Here is a 10,261-nt window from a genome sequence, read left to right as displayed (position 1 = left end):
AGAGGGTATCACATGCGTGCTCCTTCGAACAACCTTACTTGAGCAGGATTTGTTCTACATGCTATTATCGTTGCATCCTTTACCAAAACCAGTTTGTGTGCTACTGCTTTAACTCGTGAAGTGGGCTGGCCCATCGCGTGCAGATGCTCCCACGCTTCAACGAAGCCGCGTCTCCTGGACGCACACACGTCTTCAATAGGATACACCATAAAAGGAAGCCGTATGTTTTTCGAAAAAGAAGAAAACGCCGTATAGGAAATACCCTCAAATCCGGTGGGGTGGGAGGTTTTTTTTACAGAAGAAGGGAGGGTAAAATTTCCTGAAACCTAAAATCTACTGGAGCAAAAGTTGGGCCGGCCCAACTGGTGTTGCTGGTGGTGGCACCATCATCATATTGGAGGACCAAGCAACCACCCCGGATTTTAGGGTGTGTTTGGTTGGAGGGATATCCTCCCAGGGACAGGGATAACCACTTTTTTCTGTGGTTGCCATGCGTTTGGATCTGGGGCGAGGAGGGATAGAGTCAACCAGATGCTGGGAATATTCTCCAAAAAAAGGGATGTGGCCAACCGCCAAAAATGGGCGGGCGGTGGCAACCACTCTGGGGCGGCCGGCGCGGGAGGCGTGGCCGGCGCGGGAGGCGCGAGAGAGGCGGCCGGCGCGGGAGGAGGCTGCCGGCGCGGGAGGCGCGGCCTGCGCGGGAGGCGCGACCGACACGGGAGGAGGCGGGAGGCGCGGGTGGCGGCCGGCGCGGGAGGAGGCTGGCGCGGGGGGCGTGGGTGGCGGCCGGCGCCGGGGACGTGGGTGGCGGCCGGCGCCGGTGGAGGCCGACGCGGCAGGATCCCATCCTCCCAACCAAACAAAAAAAGGATAACCTACCCTTCCAACCAAACAAAAAAAAGGGTTATCCCCAGCCACGTGGTTGGGGATACCCACAACCACCCTAGCATATCCCTCCAACCAAACACACGCTTAGTTGCTCCACTTGTCCCCAAATCCCTAACCCTACCCGAAGATGGCGGCGGCTGAGGAGGGGAAAGCTGCGGAGGAGATGGAGATGGATCGCTCCTATCCTAACCGCTCCGACCCCTTCTTTGAGGTCAAATTCGGCAATGATTTCGTCGACATTCCCTCCAACGCGGACGAGAGCCCCGCCTGGTTGCTGCTCGTCGGCGTCATAAGCGGCGCCCTGCGCTTCCACCGTTTTCGCGTGGCGAGATCCGGGCGAATCTCAGGTCAGAGCGAAGACACGCTCGAGATCTTCCACGACCACATGAAGCCGCAGGGGTACAGCTTGAGCGCCAGCGCAGCCCTAGTTCCTGACGGACGCTCGCTCTGCCTCCTGCAGCGGGTCGAGAAGGCGGAAACCGACGCCCTTCAGCTGCAGCTGCCGGCTGAGGAGCAGCCGCCGGCTGAAGTACCGCTTCCCCCGCGGGATCCAAGCATGCGTGGTCGGTGCATGCCCATCTCGGCCGACGGCCACATATGGGCCGTGTCGGCTACCTATTCTTCTTCCACGAGTTACCGTCTCCTAGTACAACGCCTGGTCATTGAAGAGGAAGAGGGCGCAGCTGCACCACGTTGGGAGCAAGTCGGGGTCCCCTTGGACGAACATTGCAAATTCGAGCCCTCCCTCCCCACCATATGGGGTCTTGAGTTCCTCCAGGGCTACGCCGTGCTCCCTGGCCATGGCCCTGAGGGGGGCACCCTCATCCTGCTCTCCCTCCAAAACAGCCTTTTCTTCACTTTCAATTGCTCCTCCCCTGACTTGGGCTGGACCAAGGTAATCCACACCTCAGAGGTCAAGTACTACGTCCCTATCCTCGGCCGTGGCCTCTATGTACAAGAAAGCAATGCCATTTACACGCTCCGCAAAAATGTGATCTATGCATACAAGCTGGGATATGAAGAGAGAAGTCTGAAGATTGATCCCCCTGTGGAGATTATATTTCCTTGTGTCACACGAAGCAGAGCCCATGGCTTCCTCACCCATCTGGGCTCCGGGGTCATGCGCTCTGTCTTGATGATTGTGGGGCTCCCGTGCTGGCAGGACCACCTACACGCCATTATCACCACCTTCCACCTTGGTCCTGACCCCTCCCATATCAAGATCCTGCACTCCACCTCCCGCCAGCTGGACATGTTGCCCATGGGAGACATCAATGAATTTGAATTCTGCTTTCTTCAGTAAGTTTCTCTGTCCACTAAAGCCATGTATTCATTTTGACCATTAATACATCGGTTTTGATGTAACTCAGCTAGCTGAGTTTTAGTTATGGTCTCGGTCACTCTTTTGTACTGATTAATTGTTGTTTTCTTAATTGCTATTCAGAAACGTTTCTAGCTGTAGACAAAAACGTAATCAGCTGCATGAGTGCAAATACGATTTACACGCCCATGTGAAACGTCTCGTACAAAACCAGCTCTGTAGACAACCAATTTTGTTTTGCTTTTTGTCTACAGTGCTGACTACGTTTCTTTACTGATTAATTGTTGTTTTCTTAATTAATTGCTATTTTTATTTTTATTATTCACTATTAAGTAGAAATTTATTCCACTCTTTCCCTTTTCCTAAATAAGTGTATTCATTTCATTTAACTTAATGTTCATTTGTTACCATATATTATAAAATTGTCTATTTAGGCTTTCATTATTTATTTGTTCTTACTTTTAGTGTTTTTTTTTCACTTTTTAGTCCTTGTTTTATTTAATGATTTGGTGTCTTCTTTTTGTTTTCCATTTTTATATTAATGACAATAATATTCATAGTCGGATTGCAACTACAAGATTTGAAATGTGGCCGCCACTTCAAGTATTTCAAAGTAGGGTGCAACTGCATGTATTCGAAGTCAGGTCGCAATTGCAAGTATTCATAGTCGTGTCGCAATTGCAAGTATTCATAGTCGGGTGGCAACTGCATGTATTCGAAGTTAGGTCGCAATTGCAAGTATTTTTAGTCGGATTGCAATTGCAAGTATTCATAGTCGTGTTGCAATTGCAAGTATTCGTAGTCGGGGTACTGCAAGCATTCATAGTTGGATCGCAATTGCAAGTATTCATAGTCGGGTCGCAATTGCAAGTATTCATAGTCGGGTCGCAATTGCAAGTATTCATAGTCGGGTCGCAATTGCAAGTATTCATAGTCGGGTCGCAATTGCAAGTATTCATAGTCGGGTGGCAACTACATGTATTCGAAGTTAAGTCGCAATTGCAAGTATTCATAGTCGGACCGCAATTGTAAGTATTCATAGTCGGGTCGCAATTGCAAGTATTCATAGTCGGGTCGCAATTGCAAATCTTATTTGTGCAGCAATAAATGGAAATGCTAGAATCAAGTTGTTTTTTACTAAGAAAAAAAATTCATATAATAAGGACACAATACTTTGTACAAGAATGTTCAGTGGTCGGAATAGTTGAAGCTAACAAGCCATTACGTAATTTTTTTTGCTTATTCTTTTTTTTTCTCTATCAGCCATTTTTTTAAAAAGATATGACGTGCATCAACAAGAACCGAACGAGTAGTTATTTGGCCGGCTAGATGGGGCGCATAGCAATAACAACCAAAAATATGACCTGTCAGCCCAAAAGAATAAAATGATGGGCTAAAGGAAACAAACAGGATAAACACAAAATACAATGAAATTATGTGAATGAGACCATAGAAAATTGCAGCTAGCTGAGTTCTAGGCACTCCGTTAATACATGCATTCATTTTGGTCATCTTGCTTACAAATTAATATTAATCTTTTGTCCACTAATCAATGACTTAGAGAGTATAAGGATGACAAGGTGCCGCCTAAAGTCCATGAAGTCCATGATGCAGAGGAAGTCCATGAAGAGAAAGCGCTTCATGATCCGTGCAATACTTGCAGGTGTTGTTCCACAAGCTTGAGCTTAGCTTAGATATTTTATTCCAAGTTTCATGTGCATGACATATTTTCCTTCTTGCATGCAGGCATCATCTCCCACCACTTCCTCCTCCCTATGTGAAGCCACATATGGATAACGAACTCTTGTTTATTATCTGCCAAGCTGGTTCACAATCCTTTATCTATAAATCAAGTCTCATGGATCTGAGTACAGATCTGAGTCCAAGGTTAGGAATAGCCACTCCTCTCAAACCGCAGTACATTGTACATGGAGATGATCATGGTCCAAGGCATTTTTTTCTCAGTGACTTAAAACTATATGCTGTCTCATTCCTAAAAGATGGCATATGTGAGCTTAACCTGGACACCAGATGTGAGCATCTTGATATGCTTGCAAGGCGGCCTGTTTCTCCTATTGATCCTTTTGTCATGGTTATCCAAGTTGGTAGGGCAACTCTTGCTCTTACTGAAACTCTCCAAGTTTACCGTAAAGTCCACCTTGTTTGTCCTCCTCGATCCAGCTCATGGGTGCGCTGTGTGACAGATCACTCTCAGATTCTTGACAGGAAGGTCAAGCTGTCCGGATATGTAGTAGTGAGTGATAGTTCCTTTATAGTCTGTGATACTCTCACAAGTTCTTGTCTTCACTTTGACCTGGATGCCAAGAAGTGGCATGTTGTCATGCCTTGGGCTTCATGGGGAGAATACCCGCCGAGGGATATGTCTAGTTACCGCTTTATGAATGGCAGATGTGTATTTGTGGATGGTTTTATCTACACATGCTCAGGAAAAGGGCTTGCTGCTTATGAACTACTTTATGAAGATAACTGTGTGTACCTAGACATCCCAATATATTTGCCACTATCATGGGAGAGTGAGAATTGGCGTACTGAAAGAATGTGTTTGGATTATGCTGGCAAAGATGTCAACTCTGGTGCCACCTTGTTTTGGGTGGTGCAAGGTGAATATGTCTCTGTCTCTCTTTTATCCATTTCATGGAAGATGGCATCACCTCTAATGTTCTTTGTATATACAGGTTTGCAAATGAAATATCGTGACCCCCAGAATAAGCTATGGATAACAGTAGTGGAGGTTGAGGCTGAAAAAACACCCAGGAAGAGCATGAAACCGGTGGGAATTAGGCATGTGGTCTCTGCCACACGTCTCATTTATCAACAGGAAACAATGGATCAAAAGGAAGTGATCAGTACCAAATGCTGTGCCGTCTCTTTCTGATGCGCTTGCCATTATTTTTTGCTCACAAGTCAACTTGTACTTTATTTTGGTAGACTCATTCCACCAGCTAGTGACAAGTGAACTTGTATGATCCTCTTGCTTCTTCTGTGAATTCTCACAAGTCAACTTGTACTTTATTTTGGTAGACTCTCATTGCACCAGCTACAGACAAGTGAACTTGTATGATCCTCGTGGTTTTCTATGAATTCTGTGAACTTGTATGCACCTTGCTTGGAAGTTGGAACTGTGAATTTGTCGCTTTAGAATTTTGGTTTACATGATTAATTTGTTACTTTAGAATGTTGGTTTCCCTAGAGTTATAAAGTTATCATTAAAATATAATCACGAAGTTGAGCATTAATTTGGGACGACAGAACGCAAATATGTTTTTTTGTGGAACCTGAATTATGTTTTTTTATTCTTTGGGAGGGACGCAAGGAACATAAAATTAGGTTAGGGCATCTCCAACCTGGCCCTCAAATTACCCTGTGTGTATATGTCCAGTCCGATCCATAGCGTGCGATCCCAACCAAAAACACATGGTTGATCGTTTAGTTTTGCCCGAGCAATTTAAAACTCAAATAAAGTCCGATCCATAGCGTGCGATCCCAACCAAAAGCACATGGCTGATCACAATCAAAAAGAGGCCATTATGTTTAGTTTTTACTTGCCTGATCACAAAATCATATCTATCCGTCTGTTTGTGCATTTTTAAAACATTTTCTGCCCTGCTGAATTGGCAATGCGAGCATCTCCACACTCATGGTGCCGTCACCGCCGCGTAGGCAGCCTTCGGCTCCTTCTCCGCCGTCTCCTCCTTGTCCATTGCCTTAAACTCATGTTTCTGCCGCTGCAAGTAGTGGATGGTTTGCAAGATCATTCTTGCGTCACATCCAAACACTCCAAATTCAAGGACAACATATTGACGCCCTTCGCATTAGCTGTGGTCTTCACCTTCTCCTCGAGCATCGCCTTTTCTCTTTGATCATGGCCCTCTTCTTTTCAATGTTGAGCCTCTTGGTCACCTCCATCAATAATTTGAACCTCTGCCTTTTTCCACATTGATGTCCGAGCATTTGTTGTATGCCTCCTCCTTCTTTGACAAGATGTTCTCGAACCTTTCTGTCAGCTTCATCGCCGCACCTTCTCGCTTCGCCCCCTCCTCCTCCTCCCACTTCTTTTCCTGAAACCATTTTCTAATCTTCTTGGGCAGTTCTTTTGTTGGGTCGGTTGGGTCACTAGTTTCTTCCTCGGTGTCTTGGACGGTGGTCTTGGCTATGTATAGGTTTTTCACTCCGGTTGCCCATTCAACTCCAACTAACTTCTTCAACTTCTTGAACACCGCACACACACGAGAAGGCTACACAATAAAACAGTGTCAACAATTATGCATAGATAGTCGACCACAAACTATGCATATCCGGCTATTGATCAACAAAACTATGCATATCCATCTACAAAACCATGCATATTCAGCTAGTGATCAACAAAACTATGCATATCCGGCTAGTGATCAATAATATTACTGTGCATACCCGTCTGGTGATGAACAAAACTATGCATATCCATCCGAATGAACTTACTTGCTCGGTGATTTGAGCACCACTAGGCCACTGTGCAATGAGATGCTTCAAGTGACCACAATACTCGACACGACCTCTTGGATGGTGTAACATCGATGGCTGGGAGACTTTGATTCACGATTGCAGATGACCGCGTTGGAGTAGAGCGTGAAATGCTTCTGTTCATGGAACCATGTGTGAATGTTGGCCCAAAAAGTTATGCCCTAGAGTGGTAAATGGGCAAAGAATCAAGCATTACATCTCTGGTACTCCCATAAATGTTGAGACCAATATCATCAATGTTATAACTCCAGAGGAGTACATAAGGGATGTTTATGAGCCTGTTTCAGACCTTGAAAACGAAGATGTATCTGTTTCGGCAAGAAGTTGGACTCCGATACTTTTCCAATAGGAAATTTCCTCAGTTTTGGATTTTTTGGAAAATTAGAAAAATAAAAGGAAGTCCGGAGATTAAACGAGGAATCCACAAGGGCCCACACCGCCACCACCCCCTGGTGGCGGTGGGCAAGCTTGTGGGCACCTCGTGTGCCTCCCGGACTTCGTTTTCTTGCGGAGGACTCCTTATGGTCCAGAAAAAAAATCAATATATAGTCGCCTGAAGGTTTTGACCTCCGTATCGTGCAGTTTCCCTCTGTTTTCGTTTCGAGCTTGTTGTCTGGCGCAGATTTAGAGCAAAGATGTCTTAGGAATCTGTTGGGGAGAATGATCTTCACCAAGTTCATGAGGAAGTAGATGCTGATCTGAAAAGAGTAGAAGTCGCGGAAGTCAGGGACCAAGCTAAGGAGAAAACCCAAGCTAGGGAGGAAGTTCAACCTATGTTCAACATTGAAGACGTTGAAGGAGTAGATTTTCTCCAACCCTTCATCCACGTGCTGTCTCCATCCTTGATTGAACTCTTGAGGTTTTGTGAAACAACTCGTGCTCACAATTTTTCTCTTTCTCGTGAAGTTGTTTTGCTGGAAAACCATGTCACAGATCTCAAAGGTATAAATCAAAGGTTGATAACTTTCTTGGAATCAAAGGCAAAGGTTGATAACTTTCTTGGAATCAAAGGCGACAACAACAACACCACCATCACCACCAAAGGAAGACAACTAAGCATTGGTATGGGTAATCCCCTTGGCTTCTGCCAAGCTTGGGGGAGTTGCCCTAGTATCGTATCACCTTTATATCTTTTGCTTTTACCTTTGTTTTAGTTCTTTCCTTTTCAGTTTTTATTTCTTCTTTTAGAGGAATAAGTCTTTATTTTTCAATTTGAGTCTTTCGCTTTTGTCTCTCCCCGATGTATTCGAGCCTACGAGCTATATAATAAAGAGTGTCTTAGTCAAAGGCTTTGCTTTGTGCCATGATCAAAAGTATGAAAAGAACGATAGCATGAAAGATCATGAGACGATCTTATGGAAAGTGATAGCTTCACTTATGACACGTATGATGATTGAAACTTGTTGAGAATAAATCAACATAGACCTCGGTCATTGTTGCAATTAATAAGAAGTAATAAGGAAAGAGAGGTTCACATATAAATATATCATCTTAGACACTTTTTGCAATTGTGAGCACTCACCAAACTATTACATGCCTAGGAGTAGATGTTGGACAAGGAAGACAACATAATGAATTGTGTTTGCTTAGTTCCAAACAATGTTATATGATTAGAGATCCCTTAGCATGTGACGATTGCTTCCACCTCATATTAGCCAAAACTCCGCACCAAGTAGAGATACTACTTGTGCATCCATAAACCTCCAACCAGTTTTGCCATGAGAGTCCACCATACATACCTATGGATTGAATAAGATCCTTCAAGTAAGTTTTCATCGGTGCAAGCAATAAAAATGCTCTCTAATATGTATGATCTATTAGTGTGTGGAAAGTAAGCTTTGTACGAACCTGTGATGAGGAAGACATAAAAGCGACAGACTGCATAATAAATTTCTTTGTCACAGGAGGCAATATAAAGTGACGTTCCTCCGCACTAAAAGGACATGCATCCAAACCTCAAAAGCGCATGACAACCTCTGGTTCCCTCTGCGAAGGGCCTATCTTGTACCTTTACTTTTTACCCTTGTAAGAGTCATGGTGGTCTTCACCAATTCCCTTTTTGCCTTTGTCTTGGCTACCGTCACATGTTTGGGAAATATCTATATTCATATATCAACTTGGAGTTGAGTACTTATGCTTTATTGTTGTTGACTTTACCCTTGAGGTAAATGTTTGGGAGGCAACTATAAGCCCCTATCTTCCTCTGTGTCCAGCTGAAATTTGACACCATGAGTACCACGTGAGTTGTAACAATTGTGGAAAACAAAAGAGATGATTGAGTATGTGGGTTTGATTTACAAGCTCTTATTTGACTCTTTCCGATGTTGTGATAAATTGCAATTGCTTCAATGACTATGGATTATTGTTGGTTACTTCTAGGTAAGGTTTTTGCTTCATGCTTTACTTTGTGAAGGAATTGTTACTTTCCCATAAGAATCTTTATGATGTATTGCTGTTCTATGTGTGATCATGATGCCCTCATGTCCGTATTATGTTTTATCGACACATTCGTCCCTTAACATGTGGACATGTTTATGGAACTTGGTTTTCGCTTGAGGACAAGCGAGGTCTAAGCTTGGGGGAGTTGATACGTCCATTTTGCATCATGCTTCCATGTTGATATTTATTGCTTTTTAGGCTGTTATATTACTTGTGGTACCATATTTATGCCTTTTCTCTCTTATTTTGCAAGGATTATTTGAAGAGGGAGAATTCAGGCAGCTGGAATTCTGGACTGGAAAAGGAGCAAATCCTAGTCCACTATTTTGCACATCTCAAAATGCCCTAAAAATTTATGTGGATTTTTTCTGGATTATATTTAAAATACTGGGCGAAAGAACTACCAGAGGGGGGCCACCAGGGCCCCACAAACTTGCCCACCGCCACCACCCCCCTGGTGGCACAGGGCAGGCTTGTGGGCTGCCTGAAGGCCCACTAGCCCCCCTCTTTTGCTATGAAGCGTCCTGACCTAGAAAAAAACATTCGGGAGCTTTTTCGTGGTTTCGCCGCCGCCACGAGGCGGAACTTGAGCAGATCCAATCTAGAGCTCCGGCAGGACGATCCTGCCGGGGAAACTTCCCTCCCGGAGGGGGAAATCATCGCCATCGTCATCACCAACACTCCTCCCGTCAGAGGGGAGGCATATTCATCAACATCTTCATCAGCACCATCTCCTCTCCAATCCCTAGTTCATCTCTTGTAATCAATCTCCGTCTCACGACTCCGATTGGTACTTGTAAGGTTGCTAGTAGTGTTGATTACTCTTTGTAGTTGATGCTAGTTGGATTATTTGGTGGAAGAGTTTATGTTCAGATCCTTGATACTATTCATTGCACCTCTGGTCATGATTATGATTATGTCTTGTGAGTAGTTACTTTTGTTCCTGAGGACATGGGATAAGTCATGCTGATAATAGTCATGTGAATTTGATATTCGTTCGGTATTTTGATATGCCGTATGTTGTTTTTCCTCTAGTGGTGTTATGTGAACGTCGACTACATAACACTTCACCATATTTGGGCGTAGAGGAAG

General features: G+C 44.5%; 1 pseudogene; it reads left to right on the top strand.

The window, feature by feature from the left end:
- The first annotated feature begins 962 nt into the window (after positions 1-962).
- LOC123427617 lies at positions 963-5,196 on the top strand (annotated as a pseudogene).
- Positions 5,197-10,261: the final 5,065 nt, after the last annotated feature.

The sequence above is a fragment of the Hordeum vulgare genome, chromosome 2H, assembly GCF_904849725.1.
Source record: "Hordeum vulgare subsp. vulgare chromosome 2H, MorexV3_pseudomolecules_assembly, whole genome shotgun sequence".
NCBI lineage: Eukaryota > Viridiplantae > Streptophyta > Magnoliopsida > Poales > Poaceae > Hordeum > Hordeum vulgare.
The sequence above is the reverse complement of the archived record's forward strand: the minus strand, read 5'-3'. Positions and strand labels throughout refer to the sequence as shown.